The sequence below is a fragment of the Ambystoma mexicanum genome, chromosome 1p (genome assembly GCF_040938575.1).
Source record: "Ambystoma mexicanum isolate Mex_15411 chromosome 1p, UKY_AmexF1_1, whole genome shotgun sequence".
Classification (NCBI taxonomy): Eukaryota; Metazoa; Chordata; class Amphibia; order Caudata; family Ambystomatidae; genus Ambystoma; species Ambystoma mexicanum.
This window is the reverse complement of record NC_090921.1, coordinates 860,617-888,242: the sequence shown is the minus strand read 5'-3', so window position 1 is coordinate 888,242 and position 27,626 is coordinate 860,617. Positions and strand designations below refer to the sequence as shown.

At 46.7% G+C, this 27,626-nt stretch overlaps 2 non-coding genes across 2 annotated transcripts; one reads left to right on the top strand and one right to left on the bottom strand.

Moving 5' to 3' along the window:
• Positions 1-3,054: 3,054 nt before the first annotated feature.
• TRNAT-AGU (transfer RNA threonine (anticodon AGU)) lies at positions 3,055-3,128 on the bottom strand. The gene has a single exon. It is a non-coding gene; the product is annotated as a tRNA-Thr (tRNA).
• A 20,408-nt stretch (positions 3,129-23,536) lies between these two features.
• TRNAT-UGU (transfer RNA threonine (anticodon UGU)) lies at positions 23,537-23,609 on the top strand. Its single transcript has one exon. It is a non-coding gene; the product is annotated as a tRNA-Thr (tRNA).
• Positions 23,610-27,626: the final 4,017 nt, after the last annotated feature.

Sequence of the window (27,626 nt, the reverse complement as noted above, 5' to 3'; positions counted from 1 at the left end):
TTTTAAGCAGATCTCGCAGTGGCATCGTAATTTCTGAAAACCTGGGGATGAATTTTGCATAGTATTCTGCGAGTCCTAGGAATTACCTCACTTCTTCCTTGTTAGTTGGCACCGGAGCTTTAATTATAGCTTGCACTAGGTTTTGTTTGGGGCTGATGCCTTGTGACGAAATCTTGTACCCCAAGTATTCAACTTCACGTACCCTTAAGATTAATTTTTCATACCTTAAGTTGACACCAGCCTCCTGTAACTTGGTGAGGACTTTCTTTAACGTAACGTTGTGCGTGTGTTCATCTACGGCGTAGACCAGTATATCGTTCTGGAAGTAGGACACGTTTCCTATATATCGTAGTAACAAGTCTATCATTCGCTGAAACGCCGAAGCCGCAGATGACAGGCCAAAGGGCATCTTGTTGAACTGGTAGATGCCGATTGGGGTGATGAACGCAGCAAGTGGCTTGGAGTCTTTGTGCAAGTGGATTTGATGATACGCATCCCTCATGTCCAACTTCGGGAACAGTCTGGCTTCTTTCATCATGAGGATGAGCTCATTAATGCTTGGAAGGGGGTAGCTGTCTGCGATGACTTCCAGGTTTAAGCTGGAAGATCAATGCACACCCATAGGTCTTGCAAGTTTTGTTTTTTGATGAGAAACACGGGACTCAACCACTCTGAGGTTTCGACTTCTTCAATGGTGCCCTCCTTCACCATTTTGTCGAGCTGGTTTCTGAGTATGTCTCTGGCTGTTGCTGGCACAGGACTCACTTTGTGTTTTACAGGGAATGCATTAGCCTTGAGCAGTATCTTATGCACAAAGTATTTGATTTTTTTCTGGCCTCTCAGAAAACAACTTGGGAAAATCCTCTTTGACAGCCGGTGCTCCTCTTGTACTGACTGTTAGAACTTAATCCTCTATGCTGGTGTCTAGTATGAATTTGAGTTTGACTTGATCGTCCCAACCCAGGTCTGCTGGGCCTTCTTGACCGAAATATATACTTGTGGTAGTTTCTCTCACTTTGAACTCCACTTTCCCTTTGATGTATCCCAGTAATTCAATGGATGCCCCTTTGTACACTGTGGGCTTGTGGCACGTGCTGAGGACTTCAACCTTATCGTTGTCCATCATCTCTTTGTATGTGCGAAGGGGTAGAATGGTTAAATCCGAACCAGAGTCTGCGATGACTCTTGTCTCCATGCAGTTTACTCTGATGGCGCAGTGGGGCTTTTCCCTCCTGGCTCATGAGCTGTTCACCATTAGCACCGTGGGCCACCCTTCTTCTTCGGATGATGATGATTCTCTCTCTGCATTGTACTCTGCATTGATGCTGGTAACTTTTTTATTTCGCCATTTGCATACCAGCAAAAAGGGGCCTGATTCTCTTGCACGCTGAGCACGCTTTGTCTCTAGCAGGACATTCCCTATCGTTTGCCAAGTGCTTCGTGCTGGTGCATCTGTGGCACTTCAGGCGTTCCTTCGTTCCCCACTTCTCTTGCATCATCGACTCCTTTCTCCTTCTTGCTCCGGAATGCGACAGCCTAGATTTCAGCTGGGCCCGATCCGCCCGCATATTCTTTCCGACAATCCTGCGGTCTCCTCAACCGTCCTCGTAATTTCGACTGCTTTTTCCAGCTGTTATTCTTTTTTCTAAAATGAACTTATCCTGCACTTTTCTGCTGTTGGTGTGTACCGTTAGCATGTCGCAGATCACTCCTTCTGCGTTGTTCCCGAAGTTTCACAGTGCAGCTAATTCACGTAGCTTCGTTACATAGCCGTCCACAGGTTCGGATGCCTCCTGTTTGCGACTGTAGAACCTAATCCTGTGCAAAACTGTATTTTCCTTGCTGGCAAAACGTTTAATAATTCTTCTAACCGCCTCCTTATACACGTTGTCATTGTCATCCACTACCACTTCTGGCATAAGGCTTGCAAATATACTCTGACCTTCAACGCCCAGCGCGTTCAACAACATGGCTCTGCGCCTTGCCGCCGTCTTCCAGGTACGTAGTGAATAGGGGTTGCCATTGTGGCCATGGAATGGTAAGCTTACCTGGTGTTTGTAGAAAAGGCGGGCTGGAGTTGCCCTTTACATGGTGCCGCGTGGGTTTTAGCCCTGATCCTCGTCGGCAGATATGTAGTATAATAATATGCAGTGAACGTCTGGGTGGCTGGTTCAGCTCTTTATTGAGGCATCAATATTTGCAATGCTGAAAACATAAACACATATCTATATTCAAGTCCTTGGACAACTGGCCCGCAACTGTGCTGGTTGCAGCAATGTCATTAAGTCTATAGGGAGAGTTTATGTTCTCTCAGTAGAGGAGCGCCGGGGGCATGGCTTGCTCTGTGTCCTCTCTGCTCTTTCTCCCCGGTTCGCGCCTCTCATTGCTTCTTCCGGCTCTTCCGGGTTCCTCTGCCGAGATCTCGCAAGACCTAGCGTCACTGACATCCCAACACCATGTGTTCTGAGCAAAGGCATCATAAACATGTGCTTTTTTGGGCCCTGCTGGCATATATTGTGGGCTCGGGCATCATGAAAGGCTGGTCTCATACATGCCAACACTCCAGATTTAGGCTGGAGACTCCCAATTTTTGATTGAAAAATATTGCAATTTTTCACGTTCTCCCGCCTAAAATAAATCTTTGCCCAATGCATTCCAATGGCAAAATCTGTGTCTCCCGATGTTTCGGATGTAATCTCCCGCACAGGTGTGTTGAAATGTTGGCAGGTCTCGCTCGCTCATTTACACCCCTGCACTTATTAGACTGCACTTAATGTGCCATTACAATATAATGTGCAGTGCAATAAAACACAAACTAACCAGCTAGTGTTGTTCCGAGAAGACATTCACATCGTTGCGAACACCCTGTTCACAGTCCACCTTTCTGTGCGATTTCAAAATGCAAGGCAATAAAATCAGATCGGTAGTTATTTGCTGGTTCTAAAAGCTATCGAATATTTGAACATATATCAAAGCTTTAAAAAAAGGATTTCGATAATTACCTACCTATTTTAAGAAAAGGAGCAAGCAACAAGCTCACAGGTCCAAAAGAGCAGGCACTGCTGAGATTCGAACTCAGGATCTCCTGTTTACTAGACAGGCGCTTTAACCAACTAAGCCACAGCGCCATCTGCGACTACTATCGTTTCTCTTAGTAGTACTTTGTCAACTGCGAGCAATGTGCTTCTCACTCATTAGTATTTATGCTTGATTTAATTTGCACCCACAAAAGTAGCGCGCCTTTATAAGACAAATGTAAGTGCGGGCTGTTAATTATTACTGAAAGCATCGCACTTTGAATGAATGCTTCGATCTTTCCCTGCCCTGTTCTTTGGATACCTATCACTGCTTGTGAATGGAATCAGAGCAAGACCGTGTCAGTTCCTCTCACCAGCAACTGTGTTTGTTTATGTTTGTGATTTGTAAGAGGTAGGACAACCCGTGCTGGACAAACGTCCTACGTCATGAAAAGAATAAAGAGGTACGCTCTGCGTAGGCAGTTAGTCCTGAATACCGAGTTCTAATAAAGTACTGGAGGGCCAACATTCCACAAGGAACTGTCAGCCCTGGACACCATGCTGGTGGAAAAATCACGTGACTTTCCATTGTTCTGTTAGAGAAGCGGGCAGGCTCTTATGCATGCTGACTGCACATAACACAGGGGGGGGGATGGGCTAGTGTGAAACTGGTGCATGGGAAGCCGTGTGCCACTTTTATTAACAGCATCACGTGGTGTGTGCCACGTGCGCTTCACACGTCACATTGCATGAGCCCAAGAGGGGCCTAAGTCACAACAGATTGCTAGGGCAGCTTTTCCACCAGCATGGCATTCATGGATGCTAAATGAATGGAAAACAGCTGCCTCAATTTTTGCTTTCATAAAGCATGGAGTGTTGGCCCTATAGTTCTTTATTAGAACTCAATGGTCCCGAACGAGCAGACTGATCTGACCTATTGTAATACCCCCACATCCGTCTTTCTCATCCCAATACTTACCTTTGAGAGGCTCTGCCTCCTGCAGGAACACATTGTTTGGCGTCCCTCGACTACGGGGTCCCCCTGCAGGGCTGGTAAACCCCGGGGACTGAAGGATGTCTGGTGCCCTCCCTGCGGGGTGTCTGGGTCCAACAGATGGGTGCATGATACAGCGAGCTGTCCTGGAAGTCCATGGCGTTTGGTACATCATCAGGACGGGAGGTGAGGAGCAGCCTTCTGTGGGGAATTTGGGCTGGTTCCACGCAGTGCTCCTCTAATCCTGTAACATTGCTCCCGCGGCGAGTTCCATGCCCAGTAAGGTAAGTGGAGGCGGTGCTTTGGTGCTCGAACAGCCATTGCTAGGCAACCTTATGCATCTGTAATGGTGCTGTTTTTCTGCACCAACTACTCTACGGGGCAACAGGGAGCATGATTGGCACGCACTGGGCAGGGTATACAACGGCCCATGTGTAGTTTCTAGGCAACCAGTAGCTTGCTGGAAGGTGGCGTGCAGGGCCAGTCTTACAACAGATTGCACCCCAGGCGGGAAGCATCGTTGGCTTCCCGCCTGGGGTGCAACGCCCCTCCCCCGACCTGTGATCTTATGCATGTGTCATGGGCTGAGCAGCGGGAGTGGGGACTATGAGTTAACAAAATTGTCAATGCTGGCATCTGCTGAATTTCATGAACCTCAGAAAACAGCAATAAGAGGGTCAAACCCGAACAGGCCTGGTTATGTTAGTCTGCTTTTGCTCTTCATTTTTAGTAACAATGACCAGTTTGCTGCTGTGACTCAGGTCAGAGAATCGACAATTTCAGATCTACACTGTCATTCGTATGACCTCAAACATTTAGCCACTCTTTAAAGGTGATGAACTGGTCTTGAACAGTGTTACTCAAACCTCCAAGAACAAGCACCAGCAACATACCCACCGATAGCTGTACAAGCCCGTCTATCGCACCATTAAAATACATGCATTTATGCAATATGTATTGCATCAAATATTTCACAGGAAGTTAAATATATTTAGGAGGGACACACGTAAACAATATCACTACTCCATGTGAGTGGTAAAGTCTACTTTAAACATATGCAGAGAGTTAACATGCATGTACAATTCAACATAGCTCCCAATGTTAATGTTGGATAGGTGGCGTTCTAAAATTATGACATTACAATGTGGACTTTACATTGAAACACACTGCAGTGCATTACCGCGGAAGAGAAATGGCAGTTCGAGTATTGGGGTTTGTTTCGCTCATGCTTGTGAACTCTCAAAATTCTTAAATGTTTCCTTCGTGATCACTCATTTTAGCTCCCGACAGCACCATGAAAATGTAAGATCGCAAAGAAAAACGATGTCTACCATCCCAACATAAAAACAAAAACAATCAAATTCTTAAAGGGTGGAAGATGACCTTTTCTTGGGACTCGTTAAGTTTACTTTTTGCAAATTACTAGTTGCGTGCTGCTTGAATAACAGCGGCCCTTGCACATTGTGCAGTGTATAGATGAATATCATTTCATCTATACACTGCATGCAGTGTATAGATGCGGGTATCAGGTGAAGCATCTGCAGTGTACCCCAAGCGTAATGCGCTTTGCCCTCCACCCTCAGCCCCCAGCCTTGCAGCCCTGCGCTTTTTCACATTCTCCATTATGGTAAAGAACATTGTCCCGAGCTTGGGAGAGAAATGGACTATGCAGAAGGAGCTGCCTCCCCAGGGTGTGTTTAGCTGCTGGTGTATCAAATGCAGAAATGGGTGGCATCAAGAGCCCAACGCTCTGAAACATCTTTTACGCACTGGTTGGTCACACGACAGAAAGTGTGAGCAGGTGATTCCCCAACACTTGAACCATTCTTTAGAGACCTGGCTTTGATTAATGTGGCGTTAGCTAGTCATGGCCATTTCCTAGTGTTTGTGTTAGAGGAGATCGGAAGCTGCACCGTTCAGGGTATTTTAAAGGCCATGAATTGATGCTACAATTCATGGCCTTTAAAATGGAACAAAGAAAGTGAAGCATGCATCCTACAAGTCTGGGTATTTGCATCATACGGAAGACGGGCCAAACGTCCACGGAGACGGTTTCTACTGTAGTTGCTGAGTCTCTTTCCAAAGCCAGCTGCTGTGCAGACTTCGCTCAGCTTTTGGTCCAGTGCCTGCATCCATCCTTCACACCATCATTCACAAGGCGCGTTCTTGTAGGTGTTTGTTTATCTCGTTAGACTAGCATGATTGCTATTCCAAACAAAAGAAGCACAACGACAAAGAAGAGTATAAGACAAGTCTGAGCGAACAGTGAAATGTATGAAACTCTTGCAATAAAATAAAGTCAGCAGTGCATGCCCAGGAAAGAGAGAACGACGAACAATATGCTCGGGAGCGGGAACTTGGGGGGCATAGTAACCCCCAAACCGGCCCAAGCGTGGTACTGGCCTCCAGGACCTCACCCTCGAAGTGATTTTGGCCCAGCCAATGGACCGACCAATCCAACCCCGCTGGAACGTGCAACTGTCTAAGATCTGCTGACGGTGACACTATGCCCAGGTCTTCCGAGAACCGGCCTTTTGATCTCCTGAGGAGAGTCCACCACCAGTGCTCGCTTCCTTTTTCATGACTACTTGAGCCTTGACAAAAGTGTCTAGCTTTGTGGCCGCCAGAGGCTGTTCTTGGATGGTCCAGTCATCTCCGCAATACCATTTTAAAATAAATAAAACGCCTATGCAGCAATAGGCCTCCCCTGCAAGGATGGGATCAGGAGGAAAGAAGTGTGCTTGCCTCGGCAGGCTGTAGTTACTGCAGGGTTTCCTGAAACAAGGCCAGTCAGTGAGGGCAGGATGCAGCAACTGTTTGTATTTGCTGATTCTGCTGCTGCTTGGCAGTGTGTGCTTGTACTGGGAACAACTTCAGGATTTAGTGACCCACTTGCTCCTCTTTTCTGTAATGGGAGGGGCAGACAACACCAGCCAGCCCCAATAGATCCACACTTCAGTGTTAGTGCGTGCCCATAGCCTGGAGGAGGGCACACCGCACGTGCGTCCATGGGCCTGGCTGGCACCAGCAGCGCCGGCACCACCCGGGGCCGGGGAAGGTAATAAAGCAACAAATGTTGCTAATTTATTTGCCAATTGCCCTGCCCTGCCTGAGGGCCGAGGCCAGGCCTGTTTCTTGGCCCGGACGAGGCAGGCAACTGCCCGGGGTGTAATAGCCCCTGGGGACACAATTGCCCCGGTCCCTGGAGCCTCTGGAGGGGATGGAATTCCCTAGTTTGTGGGGTGGCACATTGACGTGGGGAAAGTTCCGCAGGTCAGGTGCTGGCGCTGTCCCTTCCGACTGTAATGTCACGTAGTACAAAAGTACTACGTGACATTACAGAAGTCAGAGGCTCCCTCTGACCACTTTTGCACCACTTGGGGTGGGGGCATAAGCACACCAATAAAAACACTTTAGGTCCCCCTGCAGCTAAGGCCAGCCCCTTCCATCACAATGCCGGCAGGAAACTGCTAATGGTGGCCCATTAGTCACTAAATGGTTTCGTGCTGGCATTGGGATGGGAGGGGAGGTGCAGTGGGTTGTGGGGAGTGTGTGTGCCTTGCAGGGATGCACCGTGGGCCCCAACACGGTACAAACGGAGACCCGTTTGGGCCCATGGTGCGTCCCTGCAAGCCCAGAAAATGGCCAAAATAATAATTTAAAGCAGCGCTATTTCTTTCATGCCGCTTCTTTTCCAAACTACATATCAATTACACTTTAAACCACTTCCATGGCACTGGTGGTGAGTTACTTCACTATGCGGACAATAGTTTTGACCAGTGTTGCTGAGTAAATATTCTTTAAGCTACGAACCGGTTTATTCATTTATTTATTTGTGCAATGTTTGTCGGGTACATGGAGACAGATTATTTATTTATGCAATGTGTGTCGGATACCTGTATCCGACACACATTGCATAAATAAATAAATATGAAAGTACCCGACAAACATTGCATGAATAAATAATCCTGGTCCATGAATCCTTACAACAGTCAAGACTTTACTGTATCAAAGCATAACCCTTGATTCCCATTCAAAGAATGTTAAAGTGATTGTTTATTGGGTTCAGGTGTCTCCTTGCCATTGCTCTTTTGGTTTAGGTTGCCTCCAAACCTCCTTCAGCATCTTGTGTTCTTTGTTGGTTGTATATACTGCATCCTGTGCCATATTCATGGTCTCTTGGTTGGTGTGCCCAGTCCTCATTATCTGCAGCCTAAGTGGGACTGGGGCATAACATTCTCTTGGGCACCAGTGAAAAAGTGGCCCACCGTTGCAAATGGCAATTAATTCCTTGTGTGACAGACTGTTTGACTTTGGGTAGGAGTTCCTTAACGGTGTAGTTTGGGAATGGCGTGCAGGGTGCAGTGGGAGTGGTGCGCGGTGTGTGGCGGGAGTGGAGCGTGGGGTGCGGTGGGAGTGGCGCATGGGATGGGGTGCGGGGGGCGCATTCCTAATGTTTTGCCCTGGGCACCAAATCCTGAGAAACTGCCGAGGTCACAGCCTGCAGCAGTGCCAGTGGTAGAATACACGTGTAACACGTTCATTTCCTAACATTATAAAAATGAACAGGTACATTCATTTTTGTAATGTTAGGAAACCAACGTGTTACACGTGTATTTTAGCACTGCGGACTGCTGGTGCAGCGCCCCCTAGAGGCAGACTGACGCAAAGACCGGCCCTGGTGGCGTGTGTGGTGTAGTGAACCCTCATGTGTGAATTGCCCCTTTAAGGGGATGTGTCCAATTGCCCCTTTAAGGGGATGTGTCCCTCGCCCTTGTATTGCCCTTTTAAGATGGGCCATGGCTTTGTCATGGCCAAAGCTAATGAAAGGGAGCCCTGCAGGTATGTGCGTTAGAACGGCTGCAGACTCCAGAAGAGGAGCTATTGAGTCCGTGTCTCATTGCATGTAGGCTGTAGGCCTACACGCGGAGGCCCAGGCCTGCAGGCTCTGATGCCGTGGGACCCTCGTGCCAGGACGGTGGCAGAGGTCTGCATGGTCAGGGGCCTGGCAGGCTGTGCTCCCACCCCCAATGGTGCTGATGCCCCATAGCACTAGGGAGCCTGCCTGATGTCCAGGGCAGGCCACAACCCCCACAGGCACTGGGCCTGTAATGTGCTGAAGAGAATAGCACCAGGGGTGCCTGCCAGATGTCCATGGCAGGCAACCCCCAACAGCGTCCTCGCTACGGCAGCGGTAAATGCATTGTGAAAAGGAAGCATTTAGATCTGAGGACCTCCTCTTCTTCTAATCACGCAGCTCAGAAGAGACAAAATTACTGTAAAGAGTATATGAGTCAATGGGCTTCAAGGAACAGAAGATGGTGGGACAGTCCATGTACCCTAAGGTCTGGCAAGATACACATACACCCAAGGTCATTCTCCCTTTAATATCCAACGTATGGGAAAACATTATTAGAGAATGGTCTGACCTCGAGCATATTAGCATGCCTAGGTTTATGTCAAAACTATACCCGCTGAAGAGTACAGATTGCCGGTATCAGTAGAAGTAGACAAGGTTTTAGCAAGTCTGGTAGGCAGATCGGCCATGCCTGCAGAAAAGGCAGCAGCCAAGGACGCTGCTGATAGGAAGGTGGACCCTGCATTGAAAAAGTCCTATTGGTGATCCCACCTAGCACTAAGGGCCAACACCTATCGAGCGTATGCTGTGGACACAGTGTTGTAAGGTTTCAGGATGCAGTGACAGACCCTTGATGAAGGTATTGACGGTGACCAGTTCTTGCTGGACATGCAGAGACAGGTTGAGGTCATGTGCGACCTTATTTACGATGTGGTGATAGGAACTGCAATGGCTATGGGCACAACCATCGCAGGACATGTGTCAAAAATTGGAAGTCAGAGGTCTCCCAAAAAGCCATGACCCTAAAGCTGCTGTTTAAAGTACAGAAATTGGTCAGGATGCTTTGGCGACCAGAGTTCGCAGGTATGAAGTCTTTATATTGAAAATGTTATGAAGAATGAACTTATATCGAATCTTTTATAACAAACATGTTTATGAATAATGCACTTAGGCGTGGGGTAAAGGGTTAAATCTTTTTGGGAAATGGTTGGGGTGGGTTTTTAGGGGTGTGAAACGAGGGTTTGGAGGAGTGATCCCCCCAAAAAAACATGAATTATATTTTTCATTATGAATGTTTTTTTATAAGTGCATTCTTCATAAAATGTCTCGCTATGAAGACATGTAACTGAGTTCATAAGATCTTGAAGGCTGAGAAACAGGCCAACAAACTGCAGAAAAAGACTCCCCCCTCGTCGACCACTCTGGCGACTGGCTTTCGCAGACAGTGACATTCAATAATGCCAGAGGTGAGCAGAGGAAACCTGGCATCAGGTGTTCATTTAGAAGCCAGACATCCCCACTGAAAGGTCTGCAGCCCTGACAATGTTGGTCTTCCGGCTGGAGGGAGATTGGTGTACTTTTCCAAGACCTGAGACCAGTTGGTCTCCAATGCCTGTGTACGCAGTACAGTTCGACTGGGATACATGTTGGATTTCACCCCGCCTCTGCCTCTGGAATCAGTGACCATCTGGACCTACCTACCAAGGGATTCCAGCAGGAAGAGAGCCATGTTCTCCACCCTCCAGGAACCAAGACTGAAAGGGGTGATTGTCGACATGCCTGCCCAAAGCCCAATGGGGGCCAGCAGCCTGAGCTGGGGAGCGACACTCATTGGGCAGATCCACCAGGATCTATGATCCATGGAGGAGAAGCATCATTCCTCCAACTGGCAGCCATTGAGAAAGCAGTTAAGACCTTCCAACAGATACTCCATCTTTCTGTGGTTATGAGGACAGGCAGCATCACAGTCATCTGCTGCGATATATATCATCTGGGTGGTACGAGGTCTAGTACTCTGGGGAAGCTGGCAGAGGGCATTGTTCACAGGGTGGAGCATACCTGCACTCACAGACCATCCATATCATGGGGGTGGACAATGTGGAAGCGGTCAAATTACAAGTCTCGGGAGAGTGGATCCTGTATCAATCTGTGTTCAGGGGCATCTGCGGGAGATTTGGGATTCCTTGGATAGTCTTGTTGGCCTCCCCTTGCAACACCCAAGTTCCCGGGTTCTTTTCCTGGTCCCCATGACACAGGGCATGAGGAATGGGCACCTAGTGGCTCAGGATCCTAGTATATGCCTTCCTCCCTGTTCCTTTGATACCACAGGGTATCAGAAAAATAATGGACAGCCCAGTAATAGCCATTCTGCTGGTGGCTTTCTGGTCAAGGAGGGGTTGGTTCCCAGTGCTGCTGGAGCTACAGTTGGAACCCCCTTGGGTATTGCCCTAGTCCCCCTACTGCCTGTGGGAGGTGGTGGTGAGGCTCTCGCCAGCCAATATAATGGGCGGTATGGAAGTGGAAAGGAGGGCATTCCGGAAACAAGGGCTTTCTGTCCAGCTTGCCGCTATCAGGACATTTTGGGAGAATTGGGATCCTCCTAGGAAAGCGCATGGCTGCTGATAAGGCTCCTTAAGAGCATTGAGCTGTCTAGGCCTATGTTGCCTGCTGGGCACGCTCTTGGTACCTGCCCTTAGTTCTTAACATGCTACAGAAACAACGCTTTGAGCCTTTGGGTACCATCGACCTGAAGTTTTTAACCTGACACAGCAGACCGGAGGAGATTGGAGTTCCACCGAGCTCTGGTAATAATACTGCTAGTCTTCTTACGGGACCCTCACTGTCCGGAGGAAAAGGCATGCCACTGTCTGTATTTCAAAAGGGCAGTCCTTGAATATCTGAAGTGCACTAAATTCATTCGAAAAACAGATACCCCACTGGTTATGTTTGGCACTTGGGGGTGTGGGCATAAGGCTTCCATACCCACCATTAGTAGATGGATAAACGCTGACATCACAATGGCCTATGAGAACTTGGACCAACGTCCAAGGTGCCACATCCAAGGAAGGTCCACCAATGGTATGGCCACCTCTTGGACAAAGGCAAAGGGGGTATCCTTGTGGGATATCTGTAGGGCAGCCATGCGGGCTTGTCCGATCACCTTTATTCATCACTACCAGTTAAACGTAGAGGGCCCCCGGTCAACATCCTTTGGTATGGGGGTTTTGCACTCTGGCATTCGTTGAATGGGATGGACTTTTTTGGGTTTAGTCTGCATAATAAATGGTTAATAGGCACATGAGCATTCCGCTCGTGGTGGAGTGGTGTTTGTGGTCATTGGTCTCTTCCCCCTAGCCTGAACTTTGGTATATCTCAAAAGTAGGTACTGGCACCAGGATGGGGGTCCTGAAGATAATGCCCGGATTACTTACTGTAATCTTTATTACTCCTACTCGTAGTCTTCCTGATCCCAGTACAGACATCCCTTTTCTTCCTCCCTGATAAGGGGCTGGGTCCAGTGACGTAGCTTGAGATCAATTGTGGCAACATGGGAAGGGAGGTGGTTATCCCTCCAAAGGAGGGGTAAAGCCAAGAGGAAGAAACTTGGAAAGACGTCTGGACGGAAGCAGAGCCTCTGAAAGTTAAGTACTGGGACGAGAAAGAGTATATGATATGATATGATATGATACATTTTATTTGTATCGCGCTCATATACAAGTGTTTCAGAGCGCGACGAGGCAAGGGAGGGGAACAAGGGAGGACAAAAACAACAATCTTACTAGGCACAGTGACATTGAGAATGCGCAAGTGCAGGGGAGAGGGAAGGGGGAAAGTGCAAGGGAGAGGGGAGGAGTGGAAAGTGCTGAGCAAGGAATAAAACAACAACAACAACTGGTAGTGCAGCCAGCAAGGTGGCAAGTGTGAGGTTAAAGCATAGACAGGGGGTGTCTGATAAGTGCAGGTAAGGGGGCTGTAGGGTTACAGATACAGACCCAAGTGCAAGGGTTTCCAGGAGGCAGTGCAAGTGTGTGGCTGGGTGGGCAGGGACTTTGGCTCGAGAATTAGAGGGTAACCAGGTGCCCGGTGCTGGAGAAGACAGATCAGCAGGTGAGAGGAAGAGCGAAGGCAGAAGCGAAGAAGTAGGTGTTGAGGTACTTCCGGAACCGAAGATGGTTCTGGAGGTGGAGGAGTGAAGAGCTCGAGTAGGAAGGTATTTACAGAGGGAAAGTTGAAGGTATTGTGGTCCCAGGCCGCAGAAAGCGTTGTGGACAATGCAAAGGGTCTTGAATTTAATCCTTCCAGCCACTGGGAACTAGTGAGGAGATTTCAGGGCTGGAGAGATACGATCTCAGGGCTTGAGGCAAAGGACAAGTCTTGCAGTGCTGTAGTGGATGAGATTTTAACACATGGAACCGAGATTGGAACCATAGAGCACAACCCCCAATTTAAAAATAGTCATCAAATCATGGCTTTTACCTAAGAGCTTTTGACTAATTTCCAATCACCAGCAACTAGATAGCGGTCAAATGACCCACAGAAGCCGGCTACTCACGCCCTACTTGCAGGAGGACTCAGTAAGTGAAAAAGATGCATCATTCTCACTCTACAGCACCTATGTGCTAACTGCTCCTTTCACTATCACATGTAAGCAGTTCTATATCTCGCAATCAATGGGAGGTTGTTTTCTTTGGGTACCTCTTGCTCTATATATTTAACTTCATGTCACACATGCACCCTACAATTTTGATTATCATTAAGCTCTACCGATAATATATTTGCCTATCATATTTTTGCTGTACCCCTGACTCATTTCATTCTCTCGCCCCAACCATATGTATAGGTAGCTTACTCGTCTCTTTCAAATAATGTACTTCTCGACCCTAAGTTCCACACTGTGTATTCTTCCTTAATGCAATTGATTTCTGCACAAGATTTAACACCTATATGACATCCGACTCCTTCTAGCGCTATCCCTGAGGGATTATTCACTAAAACTAAGGAACCAAACCCTTAAAGTAGCATTCTGTTTAAAATAGACATTTATTTTCCAAGCCCTGAGGCCTTTGATTTTGGCTTAGGCTGGGAATCTCTCGTTGAACCATATTATGACCAGAGTCCTTGGTGACTTAACTCGGTGCTCGTCCTCTGCACCAAGGAACATACCATCCTTGATCTTCATCTTGCTGACCGTTTTATCATCTGTCCGTTGTGACCTGGATACCGCAGACAAGCCTCATCACTACAATTTCTCTGCCTGATAGTGTAGTGTCCTATTGGGTTGCTACTTGACCTTCGGGTAACTCCCTACATTTGCTTGATATATTTGTGTATTTCTCACAATAGGCTTGTTGCCTACAAGGCTTGCCCCTCACCCTTAGGGACCCAAACATATCTCGGTTTATCCTCCCACTTAGTTATAACACACTACTTGCCAAAACGGCTGGTACACCACATCAGCACACCTTATTCTGTCAACCTCACTCTGCCTCTTAGCACCTTTGCATGCTCCACTCATGCCACACTTCCCAGGCCAAAGATACTAAGTGCTATGCTATGATGTCTCATGCAAGACTAGACATCACTGTCCCGATATAGCTTAGGCCAGGCTAACTTTCTGCCTTTTAAAGCTGTGACACGCGAAAGGTATATGTTATACTTCAACTGATTTTTATGTCATTGCCAATGCAAGGGGTACTAGTGAGGATATTGTACTATGACCTAGCAGCGAGAATGCTCCTGTAGCTAGAATGATCACAGGCTTTCCCATATAATTATCCACTGCATCCAGCCGGAATAGTCACAGTAAAACACCATTTTCCTTATATTTTCCAGTGGTCCCCCTATAGCATAGGATAAGGTCAGGCTATTATGTTACATACTGTTGCACTCACACTCTCTCCCACAACGGGATGCTATCAGAGTATGGCTCCAGGTGGTGGAGATTTGTATGTCATTTCGCCCTTTTGTGTCCTCCAACTTTTCATTCAGCACACAGCCAACTCTTGGCTCTAACACCTCTTTCAGATGGTTCAGTATCACCAGGTCCCTCAAGCGCTTCTCATAAAGGACACGATAGGAATATCTGGTCTCTAAGCCTGTCTTGGGAGGATAGCTCAGGGGCAACGTGCTCGCCTTGGAAGAAAAAACAACATGAAGCAACACGGGTTTGATCCCCGGGTCAGCGCTTAGGTGCTTAGAAACCTCTGGGTATTAAGTGCGTAATAAATAACTTATCATATCAATATCCAGGAACTCTTGTGCACGTGAAGGCCATCACACAACCTTACTTAAAATTAAACCTAGAACACGTTGCACTTCTTACTGACAAAATCATTGATTTGTCCATTATGAACAGCTTCTGATTCTTTTCATGACCGTTTTGGTCTAAGCCTATACTACGGAACATGCATCCCAGCTAATGCTACCACTCAATCCTGTTATCGTCACCTTTGCTTTCTGTTCTTGCTCTGACTTTCTCCCGCTCTGCAAATTCCGGCTTACCTTTATCCCCATTTCCTTCTCACCCCACAGACCACGGTCTGTTTTACACCATGGGTGGGGCCACTGTTCACCCACACGGACAAGGTTTCAGTGCTTTAAGACCACTACGGTGGCAATGTGCACAGTGTAAAAGGTAATTAATATAACATAAATGTTTTATCCAAAACAAAACATACTTCACTTGAAACCTTGATACCTCCCCCAAAACCAAGTGGCGTGTCCAGACTCTTTGACTGGGGTGGCCCAAGTCGGGAACTGACTTACACAGGAGTGGTATGAAGTATGAGCGCGCACACACACATAATGATCATAGTTTAGGATAAAGGGGTGTCACCTGGGGTGGCCAGTCAGATTCCAGGGGTAGCACGTGCCACCTCAGGCCACACCCTGGAGACAACACTGCCCAAACCCTCTCTCCTTCCCACATGCCTATATCATGTGAAGCAGGTTTGCATGTACTGCATAGATCCAGGTAGGGCAGCGGAGCCCATCCCTCCCTCTTTCCCGGCAGCTTCAGGAGAAGCGTGCATCTTCGAGGACTCGTCCCTGCATTAGGGTCATTTCTGCCCTTTTTCGTCTGTGTGCATGAAATTGCACCGAGAGTCATTCTACTGCTAATTTATATGGATGATTGCTGAATTTAAAGCGTGATCACTTGATAATCGCCCACACCTGCCATAGAGGACCACGAGAATGGCACCTAAAATGGCGCCGCCTATTTTTGTTGTGTGGTTGCCAAGCAACGGTTTTTGCAGAGCTACGAGCTCTGTTTGGGCTTTGGTGCCTTGATACAAAGCACAACGCCACCGCAAGGCGTAAGCCGGCCCGTTCCTCACAAAGGCCCACCTCATGAGGCCAGAGCCTGTCTTCGGCCTGACTTTGCCGCATCGGAGCCGTGAGGCGAAACCCCCTGTCCGACTCAGCATATGCCTCTGACTCTCCCATCCCTCCATGTCTTGGTGTAAGCAACACAAACGATTACTCCTAACTCGCTCCGCGGCACCTTAACCACAAACAATCTTCTCCTTAAAGCATCCCTATTATTGCCTTATTCAGGATGTTTTCAACCATTACGAACTGTGACTTCACCGCCTCATATCCCTATTCCTCCAATTTACCATCGATTTGATCATTGTTGCTCACGCTCATCAAACCCATGACTGCAAAATGGTCATAACAGCTGCTCCTGTCTTGTCACGTATATCCTACAGGTCACCCATTTATCGTGCCTCGGGATTTGGTATCATCTGTATAATCTGTTGCATCCATCACACAATCCAAAACTGCTCTACCTTCCAGTCTACATTGCCTACGGTGCCAGCCTCGTTGCCCCGCATTGCACTGTACTTCCTTCGATGTTACCCACCATATGCAGCACCGCCTCCCTCCTATTCCCTGCGTAAAGTACCTCATCTGCCCAACTGCGCTTCTATCATCAGTGTTTACTTCAACAGCCTATGCTGCACAGCCGCACTTGTCCTATTCAGTATTGCCTATTCTAATTGCAACTGTATTGCAATCAGCTCTGCCTAGCCACTGTATCTCTCTTATTGTACCTCTTATTGTACCTCCTTCAGAATAGCCAATCTCTACTTGTCGTATTGCATATCAGAACAGCGTGTGCTTTTGTAGTTGACTGCCCCCCAGAACAGCTGGTGACGCAATTCATTTGTCGTTGATCAGCATGTGTTCTTACTCATTGCTCTGCCTACCAGCATAGCTTGTGTTGTACTACTGCTTTGACTATTAGAACAGTCACTTCATATCTTGCCACTGCATCCTACATACCGTACTGCCTATCAGAATAGCCTGCATTTCTAACTCATTGTATTGCATATCAGAACAGCCTTTGTTCCATTTTACGAACTGCCTACTGTACCACCTTTTTAGACCAGTTTGCATCCTGATTTACTGCCCAGACTGTTAGCATTGCCTGTGTTGTCCTATCGCTTCGCCCAACAGAACTGCCCCACATATCTAGCCTGCGCACCACCTCTAAGCTTGACCTATTCGGTTTAGCCACTGCATCGAATACTAGAACTGCTTACCCTGTCCAGCCTCTATGCTCTACCCATCACTACTGCCTATCTGGCCCTTCCATGGTGTCAGCCACCAGTAATGCTCACTACATTCCGCACTCTACTTAGTCCAACACTGCATTAGTAGCACCTAGTTGTCTGCAGTTTACAATAGGCTAGATTGCCAATTTAACACATGCTAGTACCCCACATTCAGGAACCTACACCGATACCTACCTGGCTCGCTCTTCGCTTGCGACCTCTAGTCATGTATCTTGCTTTTACAAAGACCGTCGCCAATTTAATGTTAATCTGCCTTATGAGCACTCTACCTCACCCAACTTCTAAGGTGCACATCTCTGCCACACTCTCCCCATTTCAGGGCGGAAACACAACCATTGCGAACAGGACCCTCATGCCTTCCTTGATTGCAAAACTCCTACCACTCTCTAACGAAATCAGGCCTACCTACTTTCTGCCACCTCTCTTTCCCACACAGGATCAAACACCTTTAGTCGCTGAAACTTCTAAACCATCATCTGACCTAATAACACCAGCCCAATGCATTCAGCGTTTCGCAAGCATACCTAAACCCAACCAACTTTGTGTCACAAGCTGGAGAAACCACAGATTAGGCACTAGACTCACTAATCTCTCTTCCAAATCCACTGTAGAGAACATACAGACTCCCCTCAAGTCACGTATAATGAACCCTAAACCTAACCCCAATGCCGAGCCTGGCTCCTCATCCCCTCACCTCAACTGCCCAGATAAAAACATGATTAAGGAAACACACGAAATTAAAGGAGCACTCATTAATGCTAGATCCTTAGTAGCCCAGGCCACCGACATCGCTGACATTATTACGGCCAACCAGTTAGATTTCTTAGCCGTCACAGAGACATGGCTCCACAGAGCAGCTGGCCCTGCCCTTTCTCTAGCAGTCCCCAAGAACTTTACTATAATCAGGTTAGATAGAGAAACTTCCAAAGGGGGGGTGGTGGGGTGGGGGCATTGCATTTATCTTTAAATCTAAATTGGGCCTGATAGCAACCGAGCACATGCCACTTCTCTGCTGAACTTCTCTCAGTTAAACAACCCTTATCAGCCTCACACACTATCACCATGCACCTTGTCTACAGACCCCCTGGTCCTATCAGGACATTTGAAGAAGACATAACGACCCTCCTTAATACTAATACTAAACCTGGGTCTCAAACTATTATACTTGGGGATTTTAACTTAGGTTTGAACAATCCAAACAATGCCAATGCTACTATTTTAGCAAACACTATTACAGAAGCAGGCCTTACCATCGGAAGCAATGCACCTATGCACACAATACGTCATACCCTGGATTGGATTGCAGATATCAACTGCAAAACCTCTATAACCACTACTGAACCCTGCGCTTGGACAGATCACTACTTGATATTTTTCACCATACAAGAGATCTCACAAACTAATTCAGCCAAGACTATGGCTCCACCAGCATTAACTAGAAATAAAAAGAACATAACAGTCAATAACCTCTTGCCCCTCATCCAACCTATCACCAACACAGCAAACTTCTCTGACCCTACGGTACTGGTTGACCTGTACAACAATACTATCAACCTAGATATCGATTCAATTGGGCCGCTTAAACTCAGCAAAGAGAAACCTAGAGCTCACCTGAACTCTTGGTTTTCTCCTAGCCTGAAAGCCTTACGCAATGGGAAAAGACATGCTGAAGCTAGATGGAAAAAGAACCTGTCTGAACAGAATAAGAACAATCTCACCGTTCTTACAGACAGGTATAAAAAGGAAATCATTCAAACAAAAAAAAAAGACATTCAACGAAAGAATTAAAAAACCTAACTCGAGCACAAGGGAACTCTTTTTCTATCCTAAGAGAATTAGAATCCCCCACCACTCCTAATGACACGTGCCTCAAAAATAAACCTTGGTGCACGGACATCCAAAATGCCTGTTGTAACAAAATATCTATGCTCTAAGAGAAAATTGCAGCCAAAAAAACGATGCTACATAACAATGCATTAGCCACAAAAGAAAACATTACATGAAGTCGCCACCAAACAAACTAAACAAAGTAAATCCCTTTAAATTCAAACCTATCTCAATAGCAGAGGTGGAAAATATCATCACCTCACTTAAACCACCCAGATGCATTGGGACACCTGTCCCATAGCTCTCAACTCACACGCTTTTGGCGGGTGTCACCCGCCTTGTAAAGCGCTGACTCACCCGCCAAACCTCCTGCACGCCCATTCATTTCAATGGGCGTCTCACCCGCCAAAAACAAAATCGGGTGTTTTCACCCGCCTATGCGACACAAATGGTTGAGAGCTATGCCTGTCCAGCGCCGATTATTAAAGAAGCAGCTAGGGAGCTAGCTCCCTTCATCACCACATTCATTAACTCTTCCTTTAAAACCTGCTCAGTTCCCACCAACTTGAAAGATGCTTGGGTACTACGCCTATTAAAAAAGCCTAATCTAGACCCAAGCATTCCCACCAACTATAGGCCAATTACAACGGTATTGTTTCTCCTAAAAATCCTCGATAAGGCTGCCTACCTTCAGATTCAATTTTATCTGGAGACTAACAACTTACTATGTACCCTCCAATCGGGATTTAGTGCAAGACACGGGACAGAGACCGCCCTCATTGACCTTAAGAACCAAATGGATGATCGAAAAGACAAAGGAGAAGCCTCCATTTTTGTCCTTTTGACCTATCTACCGCGTTCGATTTGGTTGACCATAATGGTCTGTGTAAAATCAGCCGCCCATTTTTCGAATAAAGCTACCACGTGGATCAACTAATTTCTTGAGAACAGATCCATGAGAGTATTCTCACCAACCTCTGCAGCAGACCCACTACCAATCACATGTGGAGTACCACAGGGATCCTGTGTCTCTCCAACCATGTATAATATATTTACCAAGCCCCTCTTCGATATTCTTGATAGTCTGGGTGTCTCATATACCAACTATGCTGACAACACCCAGATTCTCATCGCTATCCAAGGGGACTACGACACAGATGTAGCCTTGATCAACAAAATGTACCTAATCATACAAACCTGGCTGGCCACCCATGGCCTGTGCCTTAATGACGATAAGACTGAGCTCTTACTCATTGGATCAACTAACAGACTGAACAAACTCTCTCCCCAATATAATTCTCTCGTCATTGATGGTATTAACATTAAAGTCTCTAAGGAAGTAAAAGCCTTAGGTTTCTATTTTGATTCGGCATTAAACCTCAATAAACAAGTCAACACCACAGCCTCTGCCACCAGTTACACGTATAAATTGATCCATGCATGCAAAGCTTTCTTTTCCACTGAAATCTGCATTATGATTGCACATGCCCTCATTCTGTCAAAGCTGGACTATTACAACACCCTCTATCTGAGCACCAGTAACCATAACATCAATAAACTGCAAATACTCCAAAATAAAGCCTAGAGATCTTCCTTAGGCATCCCAAAAACTCAGCATATCTCCCACGTCAGACACTCTACCAATTGGCTCGCCATAAAAGACAGAATAAGGTTTAAATCACTAAACCTCACTTTCAAATGTCTCACCAACAAGGCTCCACAATACCTTGTAGATAGATTCACTAGACATACCTCGGAACGCCCTATCAGAAAGGCGCAAACCAACAGTCTTAGAATCCCCAAATTCAAAATGAAAAAAACAGGAGGAACCTGCTTTCCAGTCATGGCTGCCGAATTATGGAACTCTATCCCTAACTCCTTAAGAGCCTTACCATCTTTTCATTCCTTTAAGAATAGTGCTAAACTATGGCTGCACTCCTTTGACCGCTGAACACATTCTTGTATGTGTCTCTACACTCAGAAACTGTAAATAATGTATTCTAAGAAACTGTATATAATGTATAATGATATAAAATGTTGTAAATTGACTTGATGACTAATGCCTGTAACCTATGATACTTGTACTGCGCCCAGATACCTGTGGGTTTGGAGCGCCTAAACAATACAACAATACAGCTCCTGCATCATTCCCTAGAGCCCTTTAACTCAACCATATAAATCATTTCCAGGCATCAGAACACCCTGGAGATCGCGTTCTGCTGCCTCAGCCTACTTTTTGCATCTCGTGAACACCTTCTGATATTACCCATGATAGCATGCCAAGCCTTTTCATAATTTCACCCCCTAAATCAATCCCCCATGTTCTTTTAAGCTAGGTGGTGTCCTCCTCGCTGTCCCACTCTTGAGCCACAATAGTTGTGTCTCTGTTGTAATAATTAATAATAATTTGGCATTTATATAGCGCTACGAACCCTCAGGTATCTGAGCGCTGCTTATTATTACCCACGGTGTGTGGTGCTCATTTATCGACCTCGGAAGGATGAAACGCTGAGTTTGGCGCTGCCGGGATTCGCAGGCTCTGCACTGATGTCAAAGCGAGCGCTCTACTCGCTGTGCCACTTGTGTGGCGACCCAACCCTTGGCTTATGGGCGTGTCGCACCGATTACTGGGATCAACCAGTCCAGACAAAAGAGACTGCGATCACGCAGTGGCAGGACTGCCAGGGGGCACCCTGCAGCATCTGGATCACAAGAGCTGGGGGCACCCAGCTGAAAGCAGCCTCGGCTCTGGGGGCACCCAGGCCGGGGCTGCATCACAGGTCGTGGTCACACGGAAGCAGGACAGGACAAAAGAAGACTCGGAGACGAGAGTTACCACTTCCTGGGGCTCTGCTGCACTGACTCTCATATGCCAGCAGATCCCATACTTGCCAACCCTACCAATTTAGGCGGTCGGATACCACTTTTTAAGCAGTCCTACCGCCTACCGATTTAGTGGCAAGAAATACTGATTAAAACATTTTTTAAAAAAATAATTTCTTTTTTTGGCCTGGATTTAGCAGCCTGTTCAGCCATGGTTGCAGGGTGCGCAAGTACACAGAATCCGAGGAAAGTTCTTCAGTGGGGATGTGTCCAAGCTGCTGCTTTTATAATGGGGTGTTCTTACTGGCAGCAGTTAGCAGACCAGAGCGCCAGTGCAACCTCCCCAGACTATCAGAGGCGCCCGTGAGATCCGCTCCAGCACTTCTGAATATCAACAGCCACATGGTTCACTGTACCTCAGCTCCCCGGTGCCAGTCATCTACATGCTGGGGCGAGCCGCTGAAGCAATGGCGAGCCACTCCTCCTAATGAGTTCTGGCAGGTGTGAGCTTGCGCCAGGAGCTGGGTGGAAACCGCACATTTCAGGCCCACCCCTGTGCGAGTCTCGCCACTTACACCCGCCTGCAAGTGCAATATGCTATTTCTTCAGCATAGCTGCACAACGCAGCGCCCCTCTCTCCGGCATCTGCTGCATACTTGCCAACCCTACCGATTTAGACGGTAGGATACCGCTTTTTAAGCAGTCCTACCGCCTACCAATTTAGTGGCAACAAATACCGATTTTTTCAATATTTTTGAAACTTTAAGATTCCTACAGATTTTTGGTCACAGAATGTTGGCATGTTTGAGATCCCCTTTTCTTTCTTAAAGGGGCAACGTGCCCACAGTTAAATGGGCCACACCCAGCATCCTTTGCTGTTTCGTGTACAAGGCCACATTGTTAACAAAGGTAACTGAGACCAGCACAAATGCTCTGTTCTTTCTGGCGATTAGAAGCCTATGTTTATGGATTGCTCTGAGACTGTAGTTTACGGGATACATTTTCGCATGTGCTTTGCCAGAGAGATCAAACCACTTGGCTAACCTATCTTACATTTCTGTATCCATGTAGAGAGCTCTGGTAGCGACCGTACTGTATACAAGTGTTCTTTACCCTGGTGCAGCTGTTTTGGATTCGCTTTCATTTGAAACGTGAACGCCCTACAGGCTGCATTTCAAAGGTCATGAAATCGGAGCTTTTTGATGAGTCACCACTGAGCACGACTTGTTCTGCTTGCACATGACTCATGGTATGAAAGCAGCCGAGGGCGTGGAAAGTCTGTAAAGTGAACCCAGCAAGTCTTTTTTCTTTTCCTGGTCTACAGTTTGGCTGAACGCAAACAATGCTTATTTACAACCACATTCTCCACTCACATAGTAACACCTCGCCTTCAGACCATCCACATGTTGCTCTCTCTTTGATCACCGGGACAGGTGGCTTCATAGCTCAGGGGTTAGAGCACTGGTCTTGTAAACCAGGGGTCGTGAGTTCAAATCTCACTGGAGCCTTACATGTTTTCTTTTTTTGTTTAATGTTCTAAATTTTGATATTCACAAATGTGGCACATCTTTAAACTTCCGAAGTGGCATAGACGACGATTTTCCACAATTACAGATTCTAAATTGGTATTGCGTTATTTGACATAATTACACAGTGGGCATCATTCTTTACAAGGGGGCTGAAATGCCACATTTGAAAGCAAAGATGTAGGTCATTTTTTCATCCGAGTGCTTTTATTTTAATTTGTAATATCAAATATTTATGGCTGCTCTCAGTGGCCTTTAGGTACAATATTATCACATCCTAAACCAGCACCCCGACCCTGCCGTCTCTCTTTACCCCATCTAGGGGGTGAGTGGAGATTGCATATCTGCTGCGTGCTGTGAGATGCCACATGCAGAATAATTCTACCTCAGATTGGCGAGTTGGAATAATTCCAACCCTCTTCATTGGGCAATCTCATTACCAAACAATACTACCCGCCCCCCTGGTACAAGTACTTAAATCACATCACAAACTAAAAAGGAACACGCATTGGCAAAGTCAAAAGGTTTTGACTGCCTATGTCAAGTTTAGCTTCAAATGCCCCCAATCATTTTCATAACATTACCGAAGGGCAGAAACAAAGTTCACACAATTACGAGTGATGACAATCATGAAAGGGCTTAACACAAAACAGTCACACACGTCAAAATAAAAGAGCAGAGTAAACACTGTTCTTTCAAAACTCTGATGTCTGAGACTAGTTTCTCCAATTTGAGACCACAGTCAACCAATTGCAAACACAGAATTCTCCCTTTTTGTCAAATCACAATGCCATAAACATAAAAATGGAGTGAATAATGGCAATCAATCAAGCAGATGTGTGGCCATACACATTTCCATAACCCAGTAACAATCCCTAACAGTATTTTCTCCACTAAATGTTACTAATGTTGCATCTTTGAGTCAGAAGCTAAATAGCCAATATGCAGAACCATGATCCCTGGTTATCTGCACACACCCCATAAACACCCAATCCCTTTGGCCCCAGATTGAAGAATGGGCAAGAGCGGCAGGCACTTAAAATGTTGTGCAGCAGCCACGTTCAACCCCAATAGTTGCAAGCAAATGTCAGAACAATGTCATCATCTAACGGCAGTTGCACTTTAAACTTTGATGTTGCCAGGCAAAGGCAGAACACTCCCAAAGACTTTCATCAATCAGCAGGGGTGTACTGGCCTACAGGGAACTCTTGAGATTTCCTGGTGGGCCTCTGCATCCTGGGCCTCTTTTGTATGATAGTTCCACATTATCTAATAGGAAAAGCATGAGACTTGCTGAAAATGTTTCATATGGGGCCACTTTTAGCATTAGTTCCAGGGCCTCTTTTAGTTCCCAGTCCACCCCTGTCAATCACAGACACAATTCAACCTGTCTGGAACATGTCGGGTTGATGTGACTTTGCCCATGACATGCTTTGAGAGTACTTAAGATCAACGGGAGGCTGATAATATCAAACGCTTTCAACATTAGTTTGCTCTTTTTTTACAACACTTATGTTTACAACCAATGGCACATCATTGAAAAATAATCCTATAGTTATTGTCATTATCCTCCCTGTCCCTTTTCTAGAGGGTGCCAAAGAAGGCAGGCCCTAAGGAAACAAAAGGTAGGGGATGACATCAAATACACCCTAGTAGAACAGACCTGCACATGCTTCCCCGTACATCTCTCCTCTTCAACCTTAGTGCTTTATGGCGGTACTATGCAGTTTTGTCATTTTCTCCTAAAGAATACCTAACCATCAATTTCATGCCAAGATTTGAAAAAAATCTAACTTTGAAACTCATGCCCTTTTTCTTTAATTTACAGATTTCCCTGCATCTAACCAAAATAGATAGGGAGAGGACCATTAACCCTTTGGATTCCACCATTGGGTCTCATCACCAAAACCACTATTACCCAAAACCCACATCAAGTAACTCCTCTCCTTTGTAGGGGAATGTTTTTGGAATTGAAAAGTGTGTGTAGTCCTCTTGCATATTACTGCATTATAATATTGAGCAGGTTCTGCAAACTACTATGTTTGAACAATGGTTTATTGCTTTTATGTGGCAAGGCTGTAGACTTTACTGCGCATGTCTCTGCAATGAAGGTTTCCCTTTTGGCATACGTCAGCGTGTTTTAGGTATATATACAATTTCCACTTGTGTCCTCATTCACAGAGCCCCCTCCAAAAAAGAGGACTTGTTTTGCTCACTTGGTGTTTATTAGCGTGTTTTAGGTTCCTGCTTTCCTAGGAAAAGCAGTGTTAGCAGGTGAAAGTCATCATATTATAAACGTTCTTGTCTGCCTCAGAGCGTGTGTAATTATATATAATGTATATTACAATATGCTCTCCTTCCTAATAACACTGACTAAAATGAAAAGCACAGCTTGTATCAAAGACTTGGATAGTGGGGCTTTGTTCCCTGCCAGCAACATTGTTGCAGTAGGATTCATTGACATGTCTGGACCAGCCCTTCCATTGAAATGCATGTGTTCCTTTGGGTATAAGAGAATGGTGCACGGAGGCAGGGGGTTCTCACTTGCTCCAAAATATAGTGCTGTTGTTGGTTTTGTTCTTGTTGGTGCTTTTAACCAATACATTGTTCAATAATCAACACAAACTCGTGAGTGCTCTTTTTTCCACCACAAGTTTGGTGCCGTCAGATTCCCTGCTGTTCTGCAGCCGAGGGCCGCCGGGCGCACTTCCCGGTATCCCAGTGGGCCTAGGAGAGAGGATTTTGTCAGAGGGGAGAGTTGGCCGGAGTGTCCCGGACACTCGGTGAGGGCGAGCAGCGAAGGTGCGGAAGAAAGAGTCGACTGAAAGCCGTGGGTTGGTGAACACAGGTTATTGTGTCAGTGTATTGTTATGTCTTGTATTGTTTTGTCTGAAACGGGTTGTGGTAAATGTGTCTCTCTGAAATCTGAATTTGAAACCTGAAGTCTGAAATCTGTTGTGATTATCCAAGGATACAGAAGGGAAAGTAAAAGCGGTTGGCCACTGCAGTTTAAAAGCAGCACACCCATGCTCCCGACTGACTTAAGAGAACATGAGACTGCTGTGCCGGTGGGTAGTGTAGTATTGATTAGGGATTAGGAAGAATGTGATCTGTATGAGTGTGAAGAAAATATTTTGAACGAGAGCCCCATGATTGTTTTGTCTTGTTGAAACCCGTACCTTGATACCTGAAACCCTAGAGGGCCGATTCATGGAACAAACGTGCGCCGAAAATCCCAGCGCAAGCAGGCGCAAGGTGGTGCAAGTGTGAGAAAGCAAGCGCACGCGCATGCGTGCGATTCAAGGAAGGCGCTGCGCGTGTATGCCACTAGTTGTGCGCCAAATCCGTGCGTGGCGCATGCGGGCGCACACGTCATCAACCGGTGTGCGCTACGCGCACAGCGAAAACGCACATAGCGTGGCGCACATAACAAAAGTGGGCAGAACAGTGGGCGTAACATGCAGAATGGGGAATAACGCATGAAAAAGAAGGCGTAACTGGGGAAGTACTGCAGGGAACTACACGGAACGCCCACACGCACGCGAACAACCCGTATTTATGGATTCGAATACGGGAAACCTGCGCACGGCAAAAGACGCGCATAGGCGTCAACGCGTCCGCCACAGGAAGGCAGGCGGAAGCGTCCCCGCGCACAGTATAAAAGTGCGCGCAAACAACAAACACGTATATAGAGCTACGATGAATGCCCCATTTGTCGCAGCACTGATCGTGGGACACCAAAGGACAAGCCTTTTTGGGATCCCTGTCGACCAGGTCTACGGCCAGTATAGGTTTCCACCTCGTATCATCCTAGACCTTGTCAGGGAGTGGGAAGATGACCTTACATCCCCCACCCTCTGCTCCCAAGCATTGAGCCCCTTGGAGAAGGTGCTCAATGTCCTGCATTTTTTGGCCACTGGGTCATTTCAGAGGACTGCTGCCATAGTGGGGGGGAAGGTCACAGGCCACGCAGTCACGCTGCCTACACCAGGTCTTGGC